This window comes from Phyllobates terribilis, unplaced genomic scaffold (assembly GCF_046119375.1).
Source record: "Phyllobates terribilis strain yellow unplaced genomic scaffold, ASM4611937v1 Scaffold_3__8_contigs__length_932513732, whole genome shotgun sequence".
NCBI lineage: Eukaryota > Metazoa > Chordata > Amphibia > Anura > Dendrobatidae > Phyllobates > Phyllobates terribilis.
Genome location: NW_027362763.1, coordinates 844,109,640 through 844,130,183, shown reverse-complemented (window position 1 = coordinate 844,130,183; position 20,544 = coordinate 844,109,640).

Sequence of the window (20,544 nt, the reverse complement as noted above, 5' to 3'; positions counted from 1 at the left end):
AAAGTGGTGAAATGATTGCGCAAAATTGATGTTACCAGCAGATACTGTGGTTCTGTTATGGTTTGAGTGCTGAACACTTGACGGTCCCACGGTTGGCAAGTTGGAACTGTGAGATTCACTACGTGCACCACTGGTATTTTGTGGAAAAGCACATGTAAGATTCTGCAACAGTCTCTGCTGATACTCCTGCATGCGTGCATCCCTTTCTATGGCAGGAATAATTTCTGCAAATTTACTTTTGTTCCGGGGATCTAACAGTGTGGCAACCCAGTAGTCAGGATTATTTCTAATTCTCCCAATTCGAGGGTCATGTTGCAGGTAGTGCAGCAAGAAGGCACTCGTGTGTTGCGCATCCAGGAGCACCAAGTCCCTGTTGTGTTGGTGGCGAGGTAACAATCATGCTTCCTTCCTCTGTCCTCTCCCCCCAACCTCGCACAACAGAAATGTGATCAAGGTCTCCCTCATCTGATGAGTCTTCCATCAGTTCGTCCTCCACTTCTTCCTGGGCTCCTGCACCTTCCTCACTAGTTTGGCTGCTACCATGCGCCCTGGTAAAACCATCTCCCCCACCCTCACATGCCTGCCGCCTTGGTGCTGCCGACCGTCTGGACCTTGCAGATGTTAGCCCTTCCGCATACAACTCCTCCTCCTCTACTTCCTCCACCTCCTCTTGTGCCACCACCTGACTCCGAATTCTGTTTAACATGTGCTCCAGCATGTAAATCACCAGAATAGTCATGCTGATAATGGCATCGTCAGCACTAAACATCTTCGTCGCCATTTCAAAACTGTGCAGAAGGGTGCATAGGTCCCTGATCTGAGACCACTCCTCCAGCGTGATTTGCCCCACGTCTGGATCTCGTTGGCCCAGGCTATACGTCAGAAAGTATTGCACCAGGGCTTGTCGGTGCTGCCACAGTCGCTGCAACATGTGCAGAGTTGAATTTCACCGGGTAGGCACATCGCATTTTAGCCGGTGAAGTGGCAGGCCTAACGACTTCTGTAGAGATGTAAGTCGCTGAGCTGCGGGATGCGAACGGCGGAAGTGAGCACACAGCGACCGTGCCCTCTGCAGAAGGCCATCTAGTCTGGGATAGTGGGCTAAAAATTGCTGGACAACCAGGTTCAACACGTGAGCCATACAAGGCACGTGTGTGATATTGCCCGGGCGAAGGGCCGCACCCAAGTTTGCAGCATTGTTGCACACGGCCTTCCCTGGTTTCAGGTCCAGTGGAGACAGCCATTCATGAAATTGGTTCTCCAGAGCTGACCACAACTCCTCTGCTGTGTAACTCACATTTCCCAGACATTTCAAAGTAAAAACCGCCTGATGACGTTGAGCCCTACTGCCAGCATAGTAAGGAGGTGTGCAGGATCCCTTCTGCACAGTTAGAAAGCTTGTGGCATGACCAGACAGGCTTTGGGTGCAGGTGGAAGACCGAGAGGAGGTTGAGGAGGCAGAATCAGTGGAGGAACTTTGACATAAAGAGGATTGACGCACAACTCGTGGGGACGGCAAGACTTGGACAGCAGCCCCTTGTCCTGCTGTCACCATAGTTACCCAGTGCCCAGTCAGCGACATGTAACGCCCCTGTCCAAGCCTACTCGTCCAAGTGTCTGTGGTGAAATACACCCTGTCACACACAGAGTTTCTCAAAGAAGCGGTGATGTTGTGTGCGACATGCTGGTGGAGCGCAGGCACACCTTTCTTTGAGAAGTAGTGCCGACTGGGCATCTGGTACTGGGGCACTGCGACGGACATAAGGTCTCGAAAATCCTCTGTGTCCACCAGGCGGAAAGGCAGCATTTCTGTAGCCAAGAGCTTGCAGATGGTGAAATTCAACCTCTTAGCTTTCTCATGGCTAGGAGGAAATGGACTTTTACTTGTCCACATCTGAGGGACCGAGGGCTGGTTATTGTGCTTAGACGGGGTTGATAAGGGTGTCCCCGGCAAACTGCCGGTCTGTGAGGAAGATGCAGGCGGACATGTTAGGTTGCCTTGATCCAAAGGTGGTGCTATCGATGTCGGACAGCGCTCAACACCAGCTGGTGTTACCACCTCCAAAGAAAATGATGACTTGCCAATCACGCTGGCTGTTGCGGGTAAAGAGGTGGCAGGTCTGCGCCCCAAAACAGGTGTGACTGCTGTCCCCCCAGTCACAGAGGATGAAGAGGCCGCGGATGCACAAGATATGGCAGACGGTGGTTGGCCCGGCCGGCTAGGCCGCATTGTAGCACACTGAGCTTCCCACTGCAACTTATGCTTCATGTCCATGTGCCGGTTCATGCATGAAGTACTCAAACTATGTATTTTTTGGCCTCTACTTAGCTTTTGCTGACAAATGTTACAGATAACACGAGTTGGGTCATCTTTATCTATCTGAAAAAATGCCCAGGCTATGCAAGGCTTAGCACCCATGCGACCTGAAGATCCACCACGACTTGTGGTGAGAGGCAGAGTTGTGTTTGAGGATGCAGTTGTTGACGTGCTTCCAGTACTACGTCTCTGACCAGGAAGGCGAAACCTGACCTCGTCGTCACTAGCATCTTCCTCCACCTCCTCTGCTGACCTCATCTCTTGGCTGACTGTGGGTTGACAGTAAGTGGGATCTCCAACCTCATCATCATCACCCTGTGCGTTATCACACCCGTCGTCCTCAGAGCCAACCTGTTCCTGCCCTGACAAAAAACTAAAGTTGTCGCTCCAATCAGGTATTTGAGTCTCATCATCGTCTTCCTCATTGTCTCCACCAACAGGAGTTACAGTTTGGGAATGAGGGTCTACATTATGGTCAGAACCTTCTGCGTCTGGTCCTGGATCCGACTCATAAAGATTCTGGGCATCAGTGCAGATCATTTCCTCGTCTGGATTCACAGAAGCGCTGGAGTCGACCTCTGATTCCCAGGCTATAGTATGAGTAAACAGTTCTGCAGACTCAACCATCTGTTCTACCTCATACTCAGACGGGCAGCTGGAGATTTGGGAGCTGTGAGGAAGCAAGTGCGATTGGGGTGACACCTTTAAGGACTGGAGTATTTGTGATGTTGAAGTTGATGTGGAGGAGAGCCCACTTAAAGGAGCACTTGATATCCGTTGAAGCACCTGCTGTTTTTGTGCCTCATCTGGAATTTGTAGCGATTGGCGTGGCCGTAAGAAAGGGATCTTATCACATTGTCCGCTAAAAGAAGTAGACATTTTAGTTTGGCTGGAAGATGGTCTTTCTTCTGCAGATGTTACTGTTGCTTTAACACCTACCCCACGGACACAACCTTTTTTCCCCTTCCCAACACGCCTATTCCCCTTTCCACCAGCAGCAGGCCTTTTTCCACTCATTTTGGTGGTTAACTAATTCACAACTCTGGAGTTGTTTGCACAAAAAAACAATGGATGGGAACCGAGCAGAGCTGAGTGGCCAAACTGTGGTATTAGGCCAAAACTATTGGCTGGGTTAGATGCAGAAAAAAATTATATTCAATTTGCAACCTGATGGAGGTCAGTATAGATGGACTAATAGAACAAGTCCCACACACAGCTAGAAGCCCAAATATTTTTTCAGAGGTAGATGCAGAAAAAAATTATATTCAGTTTGCAACCTGATGAAGGTCTGTATAGATGGATTAATAGAACAAGTCCCACACACAGCTAGAAGCCCAATATTTTTTCAGAGCTAGATGCAGAAAAAAATTATATTCAATTTGCAACCTGATGGAGGTCCGTATAGATGGAGTAATAGAACAAGTCCCACACACAGCTAGAAGCCCAAATATTTTTTCAGAGGTAGATGCAGATAAAAATTATTTTTAATTTGCAACCTGATGGAGGTCAGGATAGATGGACTAATAGAGAAAGTCCCACACACTGCTAGAAGGCCAAATATTTTTTCAGAGTTAGATGCAGAAAAAAATTATATTCAGTTTGCAACCTGATGTAGGTCTGTATAGATGGATTAATAGAACAAGTCCTACACACAGCTAGAAGCCCAATATTTTTTCAGAGGTAGATGCAGAAAAAAATATATTCAGTTTGCAACCTGATGGAGGTCAGTATAGATGGACTAATACAACAAGTCCCACAAACAGCTAGAAGCCAAATATTTTTTCAGAGCTAGATGCAGAAAAAAATTATATTCAATTTGCAACCTGATGGAGGTCAGTATAGATGGAGTAATAGAGCAAGTCCCACACACAGCTAGAAGCCCAAATATTTTTTCAGAGCTAGATGCAGATAAAAATTATTTTTAATTTGCAACCTGATGGAGGTCAGTATAGATGGACTAATAGAGAAAGTCCCACACACTGCTAGAAGACCAAATATTTTTTCAAAGCTAGATGCAGAAAAAAATTATATTCAGTTTGCAACCTGATGGAGGTCAGTATAGATGGACTAATAGAGAAAGTCCCACACACTGCTAGAAGGCCAAATATTTTTTCAGAGCTAGATGCAGAAAAAAATTATATTCAGTTTGCAACCTGATGGAGGGCTGTATAGATTGACTAATACAACAAGTCCCACACACAGCTAGAAGCCCAATATTTTTTCAGAGCTAGATGCAGAAAAAAATTATATTCAATTTGCAACCTGATGGAGGTCAGTATAGATGGAGTAATAGAACAAGTCCCACACACAGCTAGAAGCCCAAATATTTTTTCAGAGCTAGATGCAGATAAAAATTATTTTTAATTTGCAACCTGATGGAGGTCAGTATAGATGGACTAATAGAGAAAGTCCCACACACTGCTAGAAGGCCAAATATTTTTTCAGAGCTAGATGCAGAAAAAAATTATATTCAGTTTGCAACCTGATGGAGGTCAGTATAGATGGACTAATAGAGAAAGTCCCACACACTGCTAGAAGGCAAAATATTTTTTCAGAGCTAGATGCAGAAAAAAATTATATTCAGTTTGCAACCTGATGGAGGTCTGTATAGATGGATTAATAGAACAAGTCCCACACACAGCTAGATGGCCAATATTTTTTCAGAGGTAGATGCAGAAAAAAATATATTCAGTTTGCAACCTGATGGAGGTCAGTATAGATGGACTAATACAACAAGTCCCACACACAGCTAGAAGCCAATATTTTTTCAGAGCTAGATGCAAAAAAAATTATATTCAATTTGCAACCTGATGGAGGTCAGTATAGATGGAGTAATAGAACAAGTCCCACACACAGCTAGAAGCCCAAATAATTTTTCAGAGCTAGATGCAGATAAAAATTATTTTTAATTTGCAACCTGATGGAGGTCAGTATAGATGGACTAATAGAGAAAGTCCCACACACTGCTAGAAGGCCAAATATTTTTTCAGAGCTAGATGCAGAAAAAAATTATATTCAGTTTGCAACCTGATGGAGGTCTGTATAGATGGATTAATAGAACAAGTCCCACACACAGCTAGAAGCCCAATATTTTTTCAGAGGTAGATGCAGAAAAAAATATATTCAGTTTGCAACCTGATGGAGGTCAGTATAGATGGACTAATACAACAAGTCCCACACACAGCTAGAAGCCCAATATTTTTTCAGAGCTAGATGCAGAAAAAAATTATATTCAATTTGCAACCTGATGGAGGTCAGTATAGATGGAGTAATAGAACAAGTCCCACACACAGCTAGAAGCCCAAATATTTTTTCAGAGCTAGATGCAGATAAAAATTATTTTTAATTTGCAACCTGATGGAGGTCAGTATAGATGGACTAATAGAGAAAGTCCCACACACTGCTAGAAGGCCAAATATTTTTTCAGAGCTAGATGCAGAAAAAAATTATATTCAGTTTGCAACCTGATGGAGGTCTGTATAGATGGATTAATAGAACAAGTCCCACACACAGCTAGAAGCCCAATATTTTTTCAGAGGTAGATGCAGAAAAAAATATATTCAGTTTGCAACCTGATGGAGGTCAGTATAGATGGACTAATACAACAAGTCCCACACACAGCTAGAAGCCCAATATTTTTTCAGAGCTAGATGCAGAAAAAAATTATATTCAATTTGCAACCTGATGGAGGTCAGTATAGATGGAGTAATAGAACAAGTCCCACACACAGCTAGAAGCCCAAATATTTTTTCAGAGCTAGATGCAGATAAAAATTATTTTTAATTTGCAACCTGATGGAGGTCAGTATAGATGGACTAATAGAGAAAGTCCCACACACTGCTAGAAGGCCAAATATTTTTTCAGAGCTAGATGCAGAAAAAAATTATATTCAGTTTGCAACCTGATGGAGGTCAGTATAAATGGACTAATAGAGAAAGTCCCACACACTGCTAGAAGGCCAAATATTTTTTCAGAGCTAGATGCAGAAAAAAATTATATTCAGTTTGCAACCTGATGGAGGTCTGTATAGATGGATTAATAGAACAAGTCCCACACACAGCTAGAAGCCCAATATTTTTTCAGAGGTAGATGCAGAAAAAAATATATTCAGTTTGCAACCTGATGGAGGTCAGTATAGATGGACTAATACAACAAGTCCCACACACAGCTAGAAGCCCAATATTTTTTCAGAGCTAGATGCAGAAAAAAATTATATTCAATTTGCAACCTGATGGAGGTCAGTATAGATGGAGTAATAGAACAAGTCCCACACACAGCTAGAAGCCCAAATATTTTTTCAGAGCTAGATGCAGATAAAAATTATATTCAGTTTGCAACCTGATGGAGGTCTGTATAGATGGATTAATAGAACAAGTCCCACACACAGCTACAAGCCCAATATTTTTTCAGAGGTAGATGCAGAAAAAAATATATTCAATTTGCAACCTGATGGAGGTCAGTATAGATGGACTAATAGAATGATGCTATGCCCAAAAGATTTTACTTCACTAGGTGCAGTAAAAAAATTGGTACTCTATACACAGGTGGTATATCTTGCAACACAGATAGGCTACTCCACTGACTAACACACTCTGCAATAGGCCAAAAAGGATTAGCTTTGCTAGATTCAGCCAAATGCTGTGAAAAAAACTGATAGGAACTGATGTAACCTAGTCCTGAAAAGGACTGCAATTACAATTAGTCTTTACTCCCACAACCTATCTATTTAAGAGCACAGACCTGCCTGATAAAAGTCGTAGGAAATGCTGTAACCTAGTCCTTAAAAGGACTGCAATCACAACTATTCCCTACTCCCAAGCTATCTGTAGATTTGTGCGAAAATTGGCTTGAAATTACAAGGTATAGCGCACACAGCAACAGCGGTGCCGTCTAACACGGAGCTGCAGCAGTGAGAAAATGGTGGCGACGGGAAAAATGGCTTGGTCTTATAGGGCAAGGACATGTGACATACACTGCCAATGACACATGCCCTTGCTTGTGTGAAAAAAAGCACTTCGCTCCGTGTGTGCGCTGCTGATAGGCTGACAGATTGCACCTCCCCACTGTAAATGCGGGAAAGAGAAAAAAAAATGGAGATCTTCATTATTCCTGCAGAGATCCATCCCCTGCCCCTCCCCCCCACCCCGCTGTACACTCAAACTGCGTATTAACATTAATTTTCATCATTACTGAGAAAAAATCCAGTTATGATTTTGGTGCACGAACAGTTATCGAACATAACCTCGAACAGCCGAATTTTTCTCAAATCGTTCGTGTTCGCCGAACGGCTCGAACACCGCCCAAAACAGCTCGAATTTGAGATTGGCGAACAGTTCGAGTAGAACAATGCTCATCTCTACTTATGATACCGATGGTGCAACAAGAGAATTCTGTGAAAACTTCAAGTGTATAATAAAAAATAATTCATAATACTAAATATGCAGTAATAAAATAAACCGGTATGCCATTCATGTGCGACACCCCAGGGGTCTGGTTACCACAGTAATAGAAATATTACGTCTGAGAGCAAGTGGGAGGTTTCCTGGTCATGAGCCCTTAAACAAGCAACATCTCCTGTCCCAGAACAGATGGGGGAGGAACCTGCCCTATATAAACTGGATCTGGGGCGGGTTTAGTCAGTGAGAGCCTGGAGTTAGTTCCAGACACAGGGAAAGTAACAGCTAGGAGCTCTGTAGGAGCCAGGAGCTGAAGACCAGGGACTTGAGCTAAGCAGAGTTCGCCCTGGCTGAAGACACGACGACCGGACAGAGGAGTCCGAGGCTGTGAGGACTTATATATCCAGCAGCAGAAACCAGCCGGCAGGGGATTTCAGGTCCTCTGGCCATAGGAAGCCCGGAGGCTCTGTCGCACACAAGGGACTGGTACCGCCATTGAGGAGCGGAAGCTACCAGAGGGTCCAAGTCACCAGCCATACGGGTGAGCACCACACAGTATACTCAGGGACGTGGGCTACTTCCACTCGCTTACAGCAAGGTAGCCAGGAAGAGTGCAGATAGACGGGGAGGCCTACAACTCCACCTGGGCAGGGGAACTTCTGTTTGTTCACAGACTGACAAGGCCCCTTATGCTAGCCAGTACTCCCGGGAGGGTCTGCCTTATCATCATCAGTAAAGACCCTGAACTGCACTGCAAAGATTCTGAGTCGTTCCTGCTTCACCCGTGCACCATCACTCCCATCGTCCACACTCACTACCCTGAGGCTATACTCCTCCCTTGGGGAGTTGTCCCATCCTCTGCTGCGCACACCACACCAGCCTCAGCGGCCTGCCTCAAAGCGGCGGTACGCCCTGACCGCAATCCACGGGTGGCGTAGTCGGACATTAAATCATAAAAACCCTATAAAAGACTGCCACTGGTCTGACCACCCTGAGCCACGGACCGGGTCACCGCCACGGAGACTACAACCCCCAGAGACCCGGCTCCGAGTAACCCACACACGTGCACACACGGCCCAGGGGGCGCGTCAACTTTTTGGCGTAGTCGGCAGGATTGTGACCAACCCGCCACAAACGGGTATTGCGTGCCTGAAAAAGACTTTGCACTTACCTGAGTGAAGATTCCCGCCATCTTCAGCCGTTTTCCCGCCATTGGGCGCCATCTTCAGGACGCCGCGCGGGAAGAAGAAGGGCCTGGACGTCCAAACCGCGCGAGACCTGAAGCCCCGCCCTACGCACCGACGCTGCGTAAGGTCCTGGAAGGAGAGAGAGTGACGCTGACGTCACCAGGAAGCGGATCGTCGGAAGGTAGGCCACGCTTAACTAGGGGGGAGGATGATGACGGACGCGGAGGGACCTTCTACCACCAGCGCCGCTGCAGCAGCGGTGATGCCATTTACAATGCCTTACATCCCTGGTGCGGCCTGGCTGCCCCAATACTCAGGGGAGTCGCATACCCTAAGTGACTTTAAAGAGAATCTGTACAGCCTATTTAAAGTGTACCCCCTCACGGAAGGACAAAAAGTGAGCATATTGGTAGGCCAGCTAACCGGCGCAGCCCAACGTGAAGTAAAGTCCTGTTCAGTCAGGGACAAGGAGACTGTGAAGGAGATCTTAGCCCGTCTGAAGGACACTTTTGATACCCATACCTCAGCAGAGATCAAAATGAGATTTTATGGGTGCAAGCAGCGGGCCCAAGACAGTATAAGAGACTATGCCTTGAATTTGCAGGATGCCCTGGGAGCCATTAAACAGGCAGACCCAGTGTGCGGAATGCAGATGAACTGTTAACTGAACAATTCATTGAGGGTCTGCTGTCCAACGCCCACCGAACCCAGTTACGTGCAATGGCCTTGCAGAACCCTGGGTTAGACTTTGCAAAGTTTAAAGACAGGGCCATCCGGGTGCTCCGAGAACCGGCACCGGGTGGCGCTGTATCCCACCGGTGCCCTGCTATTACCTATCACCAGGAGGCGGCGCCCTTGTATGCAGAGCCTGTGGGAGCTGGTGCGCAGGCTTTGGATAAAGACCCGGCTGAAGACCTGCACCATCAGGTCCAAGAACTGACCAAAAGCGTTGCCGCATTAACCAGGACAGTGCAGTCGTTACAGGTATCCTCTCCAGGAAGGATCAAGCTGGCCACCAGTCCGGAGGACGTCCCGTGGTACTGACAGAGGAGGATCCCATCATCCAGAGGAAGACCCAGCGACAGATACAACGAGGACGGACAACCCATCTGCCGCCGCTGCAATCAACCCAGACATATGGCAAGGTACTGTCATTTAAACGGGCACAACCTGGGGCAGAGCACCAATCCCCAGGCATAAGATCATCAGGCCCATCGAACTGGCGTGATAAATACATAACGGGACGTCCAGTCTTGCCTGTGGTACTGGATGGCATTCCTATGAGTGCCCTACTAGACACCGGGTCACAGGTAACTACCATCCCTTATATGCTCTTTAAGCGGTACTGGAATGACTCGGACATAACCTGCTACCCAGATGACGACCTGAGTATCATCGCCAGCAATGGTCAGCCCGTGCCGCAGGTGGGATTCAAAGAAGTGACCATTAAAATCGGTAAAGTTGAACTGGCGGCACAGGGACTGATTATTGTGGACATTGACCGTCGTGAGAGTCACCCTAAAATAACCTTGGGTACTAACGTGATTGAAAATTGTCTTGCAGAGATAATTCTCATTTTACAGCAGGTTGCCATGAACGCCAGTTCCAGCCAGCAGAGTGTCCTACAAAAGGAGATCCGGGCACTGATGAAACGGCAACAGGTGGAACTATCTGGTGATGAGATTGGTAGCGTGAGAATGTGTGACCCGTTCCCTATTGCCATGCCCCCGAAAAGTGAGATGATGATATGGTGCCGGGCAGCTATTGGTCTAAGAGGTAGAGACTACCAAGCAGTGGTCGAACCAATCTACTCGTACAGTAGGCCCACCATTTTGACAGCACGGGGGGTGGTCAATGTACGCCATGGGAGGGTGCCCGTCAGCATCATAAATATCGGGGAGAGAGAAGTATACCTGCCCCGGTATGCCACGCTAGCCAAATTGTTCACCATAAACCAAAATTCTGTAAAGGCCGTAGAACCCTTGCCTCCATCTCAACCAGAGGAAGGTAACGGCTCAAAGAAACAAATGGAGGACTGGTGTCAGCAGCTGCATTTGGGTACTGACTCCACTCCCTCACACCAAAAACAGGGAGTCTACCGGGTGGTTCAGGAGTACGAAAGAGTCTTTAGTAAACACCCGCTAGACTTTGGGCGAGTAAAAGGGGTAGAACATCACATCCCCACAGGAGACCATCCACTTATAAAGGAAAGATACCGACCTGTACCCCTGCACACTATCAGCATGCAAAGGGGATGTTGCGAGACATGAATGATGCTGGGGTAATCAGGGACAGCCGTAGCCCCTGGGCAGCTCCACTAGTTCTAGTGAAAAAGAAAGACAACACCATGAGAATGTGTGTAGACTACAGAAAGGTCAACCGAATCACACACAAAGATGAGTACCCGTTACCTAGGATAGAAGAATCTTTAGCTGCATTAAAATCTGCTAACTTCTTCTCCACTTTGGATCTTACTAGCGGGTACTGGCAGGTTCCTGTAGCAGAGGCGGACAAGGAGAAGACTGCGTTCACCACCCCGATGGGTCTCAGCGAATTCAACTGTATGCCGTTCGGGCTCTGCAACGCATCAGGAACCTTCCAGCGGTTGATGGAATGCTGTCTGGGACACCGGAATTTAGAGACGGTCCTGTTATACCTGGACGATGTCATCGTTTATTCCAAGACCTACGAGGACCATCTGAAACACCTGGCAGAAGTGTTTGACGCCCTGGCAAGCTACGGCCTAAAGGTGAAACCCTCCAAGTGTCATCTACTGAAACCAAAAGTACAGTACCTGGGACACATGGTGAGTGCTGACGGAGTGGCTCCCGACCCCGATAAGATCACCATGATTAAGGACTGGCCAAGACCCTCCAGAATAAAGGAAGTGCGGCAGTTCCTCGGGTTGGTAGGCTACTACCGAAGATTCATTCCCGGTTTCACCAGAATGGCAGCTCCTATGCAAGACCTCCTGATAGGCCAGTCCAGGAAGGCCAAAAACCAGAAGCCACCCTTCAGGTGGGAAAAGCTGGAAGAGGAGTCCTTCCGCCAGCTGAAGATGGCCCTCACAGGGGATGAAATCCTGGCGTACCTGACTACGGCCAGCCCTTTATCCTTCACACGGACGCAAGCAACATCGGACTAGGAGCCGTACTGTCCTAGATCCAGCAGGGGAGAGAACGGGTAATCGCTTATGCCAGCCGAAAATTACGGCCCACAGAGAGAAACCCTGAAAATTATAGCTCATTCAAGCTAGAGTTCCTGGCAGTGGTGTGGGCAGTGACGGAACGTTTCAAGCATTACCTTGCCTCCTCTAAGTTCACCGTGTACACGGACAACAACCCGTTGACACATCTGGACACTGCAAAACTTGGTGCCCTGGAGCAGAGATGGATGGCCCGCCTGTCCAACTATGAATTCACCATCAAATACCGGGCGGGACGCTCAAATGCCAATGCGGATGCCCTGTCCAGGATGCCGAACTTACCGGACGGAGGGGAAGATCCAGAGGAACTGGAAGAAATCGAACTCCCTGCGTTCCACTGTCATGGGATTACCCAGTATTCCCACCGTGTAAGGGACAGGCACTCTACTACGTTCAATCCCTTACCCCACTACAGCTGGGCAGAGACTCAAGACAGTGACCCCGCAGTCCGTCTGGTGAAGGAAATGCCGACAAAGGCTGATGCCCGCCTTGACCCAGATGCCCCGGAGGAGACCAAACAGCTGTGGAAGGAGAAGAGTAAACTGTTTCTCTACAAGGGGAAGCTGTGCGGGAGAACTGTCAACTCCCGGACACATGTGCTGACCTGGCAGGTAGTGGTCCCGAGACGGGACGCGGCTATGGACCTGAAGGCATACCACGACGGAGCAGGGCACTTCAGATGGAAGAAGCTGGAGTTCCTGTTGCGTGACCAGTTCTTCAGGGTAAACATGAGAGGGGCCATTGAGAGATGGTGCAGAGACTGCGGCCCGTGCAACCTGAGGAGGAAGGACCGTGCCAGCCAGAAGACCCCCCTGCAGCCCATCATCACGAAGCAACCACTAGAACTGGTAGCCCTGGACCATGTGAAGCTGGCTCCAAGTAGGTCCGGGTACGTCTACGCCCTCACCATCGTAGACCACTACTCCCGGTTCCTGGTGGTGGTCCCTGTCAAGGACTTAACGGCTCAAACAGCAGCTAGAGCCTTCCAGCAGCACTTCTGCCGTACACACAGGTATCCGGAGCAAGTGTTGACTGACCAAGGTCCAGCCTTCGAAGCGGAGGTCTTCCAGGAGTTCTGCAACTTGTATGGCTGCAGGATGATAAGGACAACGCAGTACCACCCCTAAACCAACGGGATGTGTGAGAAAATGAACAATATCGTCATTGATCTCCTCAAGACATTGCCCCTGGAAGAACGCAGCCTGTGGCCGGAGAACCTGCCTGACCTGATTGACTTGTAAAACCTTATCCCGGTGAATGCTACAAATTGCACCCCGGCTTACCTGATGCGCGCAAGGCCTGGTAAGCTGCCACTTGACCTGGAGATGGGAGTCCTGACACCCGAGGACACCTCACCAGATGTAGACTGGGACAAGGAATGGCAGCAGCAGTACCGGAAAGTACAGGAGACCGTGGAGCGAAGTCTGTCTCAAGCAAGAGGAAGGCAAGAGAGGACTTATAACCAACATGCTCCCGCTGTTCCTCTGGCACCTGGAGAGCAGGTCTTGAAGAGGAAGAGACGGCTCCACAAGTTGGATGACCAGTGGGAGAAGGACCCGTACACCGTACTGCTCTCAAGCCATGAGAACCCAAAAGTATGTGTCATCAGTAGTGTTGAGCCACCCCCGTAGTGTTCGAGTTCGGTTCGGTTCGTCGAACACCCGTGTGTTCGCCGAACTGTTCGTCGAACTGTTCGTCGAACACCTTCGAACACCGTTAAAACCAATGGCAGGCAAACAAAAACACATAGAAACACATAGAAAATACCTTCAAAGGTGTCCAAAAGCTGACAAACTGCTCAGAAGACATAACTAACACATGGAAAAGTGACAAGTACATATAGTCATGCGAAAATAAAAGAGGTGGAGGAGTAAAAGGAGGGGGAGACACAGATATAGGCATGTCATGCCCTTCTAAAATCCAAAAAGTGAGAAGCCGACACGGCCAGTCCGCTCCTGCCCGTGCCACCTCCGTGTCGCCGGGTTTGTGCCAGAGCCGCGGTGAACCCTGACGGCCAGCCTCCCTCTCCCAATACTGGTGCCTGTCCGCTGGTGGGTCGAGCGAGCCCCCCTGTGGTGGAGGCAGCTCTAAGCTTTTTAATTTAAATTGTCTCTCTAATTTGAATGAATACACTTTAAATCAATTTACAAGGATCTATTGGAGGGCAAGTCTCATGCCAGCAGCCGCGGTAATTCCAGCTCCAGTAGCGTCCACTAAAGCTGCTGCAGTTAAAAAGCTTTTATAAGGATCGAGCTCGGCTGTCCACCGCAAGGCATCCTACTGCCAGTCCCAGCCCCTATGCCTTGGGGTGCCTCCTGATGCTCTTCACTAAGTATCCCATGGTCCCGAAGCATTTCCTTTGAAAAAATTAAGTGTCTAAACTACAGGTGGTGTAGCTTGCTTAACAGCCGGGATAATCTGCTGACTAGCAGACACTGCTACTAGGCACAAAGTATTTCCTGGGCTAGATGCAGTTAAAAATTTGTAATTAGATACTCTCGTTGGATGCTGAGAAAGCATTCCATAGAGTCTCCTGGCACCCCATATATGATTCTCTTAAAGAGCTTGGGGTAGGGGTCTAGGGGACCCTTTTATAGCCGAAATCACGGCCCTGTATCGCAATACGTCACCTAGGCTGAAGATAAATGGAACTGTAGCACCCTGAGGGCTCAGTTGCTACAGACGTATTGCACCTCACCCAGAGGTGTGATATCTCACTCTCAGGTAAGGATGGAGTGTGGATCAGGACCCGACACCTGCATGCATTACACCACATTGCCGTGGGGCAGGGCGACCAATATGCCCCTGAGATGGGCACGACAGTCCCTGTCCCTGGCTGGAGTGGGGGGAGGGAACACTGAGGAAGGGGAACCCTGTAGTGCAGGAGCAGGGAGGAAGCAGTTCCTGGGTGCATTGAGAAGGGAGTATAAAAGGTGGGCACCATCTTAGTTCAGTGCAGAGAAGTCTGAGCAGAAGTGGCAGGGAGCAGGGGCTCTGCATGAGCTCTGCTCCGGAGGCGGGCCTAGTAACAGAGGCCCAGGCCTGCAAGAGGGAGAAGGAAGGAAGAGGAGTGGAGAAGGCTCCAGGAACGAGGAATGAAGGGATCCCAGGGGTGCGGACGGGCGAGTCGCCACCGCACGCCCGAATCCACCTGCGTGGAGGGGTCAGGCCAAAGGGGGAGACCGGTCCCCGAACTAGTGGAGGCAGGAAACGACCCTCAGCTAGAAACCGGAGGCTCTGACATTTTATGTGGCGCAGCCCCTTGCTCCACCCGCTAGGAAGGCACCACATAGGGTCAGGGAAACTGGCGCCAAGTTTACCAAGAGGAGGCCCGAGGCAGCCGGACAGAAGTGTTGGTAAGAAAGGCCAGACAAAGGACACACAAAGGGGGTCCTGTGAAACGCTCCAAAGTTATCTGGGAATTGTCTGAGCCCCTCACCTGGTGAGCACAGTACGACGTGGGCAGCCGTTACCTGCAGACGTGGTCTGGATAATAAGAACTGTGAGTAAAGGCCCTGAACTGCATCACTGACTCCGTGTCGTTACTGCTGCTGCCCTGCACCATCACCCCCATCCTCCGCATACACTGCCCTGAGGCTATACTCCTCCCGTGGGGAGTTATGCTACGCTCTGCTGCACCCACAACACCAGCCTTAGCGGTCTGCCCTGTAGCGGCGGTTCACTCTGACCGCAATCCACGGGTGGCGTAGTCGGACATTTAAACATCAAAACCACATAAATAGTTCCGCCACTGGTTTGACCGCCCTGAGCCACGGAACCGGATCGCCGCCACGAAGACTACAACCACCAGCATCCACCAAAAAGGGTCCGGCTCCGGGTGTCCCAAGGCCCAGGGGGTGCGTCAGAACATTTTCATCACCTTTCACAATCACCAATGGGACAAGGCAGGGATGTCCTCTGTCCCCTCTCTTATACATCCTAGTGACGGAGCACCTGCTCTCATCAATTCGCCATAACCCCAATATTAGGTGGATTGAGGTGGGAGGCACCGAGTACAAGTGCTCTCTATTTGCTGATGATGTCCTAGTATATATCACTCAATCACATATATCCATCCCTGCTGTTATGGCTGAAATAGATCACTTTGTTACATGGTAAAATTTTAAAATCAATGCAGCGAAGTCTGAGGCCCTCGATGTCTCCCTCCCTAAATCCATATAGGATTCCATCCAGTCCAACTTTCCCTTTGCCTGGCACTCACAGGGTATCAAATACTTAGGAATTCCTATTCATAGAGACCTCTCCCATCTATGTTATCTTAATTTTGGGCCCTTTATTGAACAATTCCATACAGACCACGGTTGGCAAGTTAGAACTGTAAGATTCACTACGTGAACCACTGGTGTTTTGTGGAAAAGCACATGTACACCGCGTTCCAAATTATTATGCAAAAAGTGTTTAGGAGTGATAAGGGAAGAATTTGTTTGTTTGTCAGTTAAACTCATTGATGGTGATGTGTGTCAGGGCTCTTTATATCACTGTAAGCAATTGCAGACACCTGTGCTAATTAGTTTGGCAGGTGTGTCCAATGAAAGGCAAGACTACTTAAGAAGGCTCTCTCACATTATTAAGCAGCCTACATTTTCTGCCAAAATGGGAAAGAAAAAGGATGTGTCGGCTGCTGAGAAGCAACAAATTGTGGAGTGTTTAGGTCAAGGCATGACTACAATCAACATTGTGCGATGATCAGGATGAAGTGTCTTGGCAATCAAGAAGTATGTAGCTGATTCACAGTACACACGTGTGCGTGCTGATAAGGGCAAATTGAGGACTCTTTCCTACAGGCAATTACGTCAGGTTGAAAGAGCAGCGGCAAAAAAGCCTTGTCATAGCAGCAGACAAGTTTTTGAAGCTGCTTGTGCCTCCAACGTCCCCCGAACAACAAGATGCAGGGTCCTTCAGAGGTTTGCAGCTGTGCATACGCCATCCTGTCGACCTCCTCTATCCACTTCACACAAGCAGAAACGGCTCCAGTGGGCCAAACATTACATGAAGACTGATTTCAAAACTGTTTTGTTCACGGATGAGTGCCGTGCAGCGCTCGATGGTCCAGATGAATGGAGTGGAGGATGGCTGGTTGATGGACACCCCACGCAAACACGGCTACAGCGCCAACAAGGAGGAGGTGGAGTAATGTTTTGGGCTGGAATCATGGGGAGAGAGATTGTCGGCCCCTTTAGGATCCCTGAAGGCGCTAAAGATGAACTCCATAATGTATGTGGATTTTCTCAAACAGCACTTCCTGCCATGGTTCAAGAAGAAGAACCGTGTATTTCACAGCAAGATCATTTTTCTGCATGATAATGCACCATCTCATGCTGCACATAAAACATCTGCATCTCTGGCTGATATGGGCATAAAAGGGGACAAACTTATGGTGTGACCCCCATGCTCCCCTGACCTCTACCCCATTCAGAACCTTTGGAGCATCATTAAAAGGAGTGTCTATGATGGCGGGAGGCAGTTCACATCTAAGCAACAGCTCTGGGAGGGTATTCTGTCCTCATGCAAAACAATTGAAGCAGAAACCATCCAAAACCTGACAAATTCAATGGACGAGAGAGTTCAGAAGCTCCTTTCGAACAAGGGGTCCTATGTGAAAATGTAACATCACCTAGAATAAAGTTTTGAGTTGAAAACTGTTTGATTTCAGTTTCTAACAACCTGCTAATGCTTATAATTTCAAAAATGACCATTTTTTTGGTCTTTATTAAAATGAAAAGGTTGATCGAAAAGTTTGGGGGATCTAAGAGTGTGGCAACCCAGTAGTCATGATTACTTCGAATTCTGACAATATGAGGGTCATGCTGCAGGTAGTGCAGCAAGAAGGCACTTATGTGTCTTGCGCATCTCGGAGCCCCAAAATTATTTTCCGGGCTAGATGCAGCTAAAAATTATTTTTAATTTTAAATCTGGTGAAGCTTATTATAGATGGCCTAATAGGATCAGTGCTGCACACTGCTACAAAGCCCAAATTATTTTCCAGTCAAGATACAGATAAACATGATTAGTAATTTGAAAGCTTAAAACGGTTGGTAGGGTGATTTTAACCAATCATCAAGCTTTTACTCTCCCCAGGATGACACAGGGGTAGAAAAGTCGTTTCGGATCCATGATTTGTTCATCTTTATGAACGTGAGTCTGTCTACATTATCAGTGGAGAGCCGCGTGCGCTTATCTGTCAGCACACCACCAGCAGCGCTGAACACACGTTCAGACAGAACGCTGGCTGCGGGGCATGACAAGATCTCCAAGGCGTAAGTGGCTAGCTCCGGCCATTTATCCAGATTGGAAGCCCAAAAAGAGCAAGGGTCCAGTGACACAGTCGTGGCTTCAATGTTTACTTGGACATACTCCTGTACCATCGTCTCTAGGCGTTGACTATGTGTCAGACTTCTTGTCTCCTGTGGCCTTGCAAAGGATGGGCTAAAAAAGTGGTGAAATGATTCCGCAAAATTGATGTTACCAGCAGATACTGTGGTTCTGTTACGGTTTGAGTGCTGAACACTTGACGGTCCCACGGTTGGCAAGTTGGAACTGTGAGATTCACTATGTGCACCACTGGTATTTTGTGGAAAAGCACATGTAAGATTCTGCAATAGTCTCTGCTGATACTCCTGCATGCGTGCATCCCTTTCTATGGCAGGAATAATTTCTGCAAATTTACTTTTGTACCGGGGATCTAACAGTGTGGCAACCCAGTAGTCAGGATTATTTCTAATTCTCACAATTCGAGGGTCATGTTGCAGGTAGTGCAGCAAGAAGGCACTCATGTGTGTTGCGCATCCAGGAGCACCAAGTCCCTGTTGTGTTGGTGGCGAGGTAACAATCATGCTTCCTTCCTCTGTCCTCTCCCCCCAACCTCGCACAACAGAAATGTGATCATCTGATGAGTCTTCCATCAGTTCGTCCTCCACTTCTTCCTGGGCTCCTGCACCTTCCTCACTAGTTTGGCTGCTACCATGCGCCCTGGTAAAATCATCTCCCCCACCCTCACATGCCTGCCGCCTTGGTGCTGCCGACCGTCTGGACCTTGCAGATGTTAGCCCTTCCGCATACAACTCCTCCTCCTCTACTTCCTCCACCTCCTCTTGTGCCACCACCTGACTCCGAATTCTGTTTAACATGTGCTCCAGCATGTAAATCACCGGAATAGTCATGCTGATAATGGCATCGTCAGCACTAAACATCTTCGTCGCCATTTCAAAACTGTGCAGAAGGGTGCATAGGTCCCTGATCTGAGACCACTCCTCCAGCGTGATTTGCCCCACCTCTGAATCTCGTTGGCCCAGGCTATACGTCAGAACGTATTGCACCAGGGCTTGTCGGTGCTGCCACAGTCGCTGCAACATGTGCAGAGTTGAATTCCACCGGGTAGGCACATCGCATTTTAGCCGGTGAAGTGGCAGGCCCAACGACTTCTGTAGAGATGTAAGTCGCTGAGCTGCGGGATGCGAACGGCGGAAGTGAGCACACAGCGACCGTGCCCTCTGCAGAAGGCCATCTAGTCTGGGATAGTGGGCTAAAAATTGCTGGACAACCAGGTTCAACACGTGAGCCATACAAGGCACGTGTGTGACATTGCCCCGGCGAAGGGCCGCACCCAGGTTTGCAGCATTGTCGCACACAGCCTTCCCTGGTTTCAGGTCCAGTGGAGACAACCATTCATGAAATTGGTTCTCCAGAGCTGACCACAACTCCTCAGCTGTGTGACTCACATTTCCCAGACATTTCAATGTAAAAACCGCCTGATGACGTTGAGCCCTACTGCCAGCATAGTAAGGAGGTGTGCAGGATCCCTTCTGCGCAGTTAGAAAGCTTGTGGCATGACCAGACAGGCTTTGGGTGCAGGTGGAAGACCGAGAGGAGGTTGAGGAGGCAGAAGCAGTGGAGGAACTTTGACATAAAGAGGATTGACGCACAACTCGTGGGGACGGCAAGACTTGGACAGCAGCCCCTTGTCCTGCTGTCACCATAGTTACCCAGTGCCCAGTCAGCGACATGTAACGCCCCTGTCCATGCCTACTCGTCCAAGTGTCTGTGGTGAAATGCACCCTGTCACACACAGAGTTTCTCAAAGAAGCGGTGATGTTGTGTGCGACATGCTGGTGGAGCGCAGGCACACCTTTCTTTGAGAAGTAGTGCCGACTGGGCATCTGGTACTGGGGCACTGCGACGGACATAAGGTCTCGAAAATCCTCTGTGTCCACCAGGCGGAAAGGCAGCATTTCTGTAGCCAAGAGCTTGCAGATGGTGAAATTCAACCTCTTAGCTTTCTCATGGCTAGGAGGAAATGGTCTTTTACTTGTCCACATCTGAGGGACCGAGGGCTGGCTATTGTGCTTAGACGGGGTTGATAAGGGTGTCCCCGGCAAACTGCCGGTCTGTGAGGAAGATGCAGGCGGACATGTTAGGTTG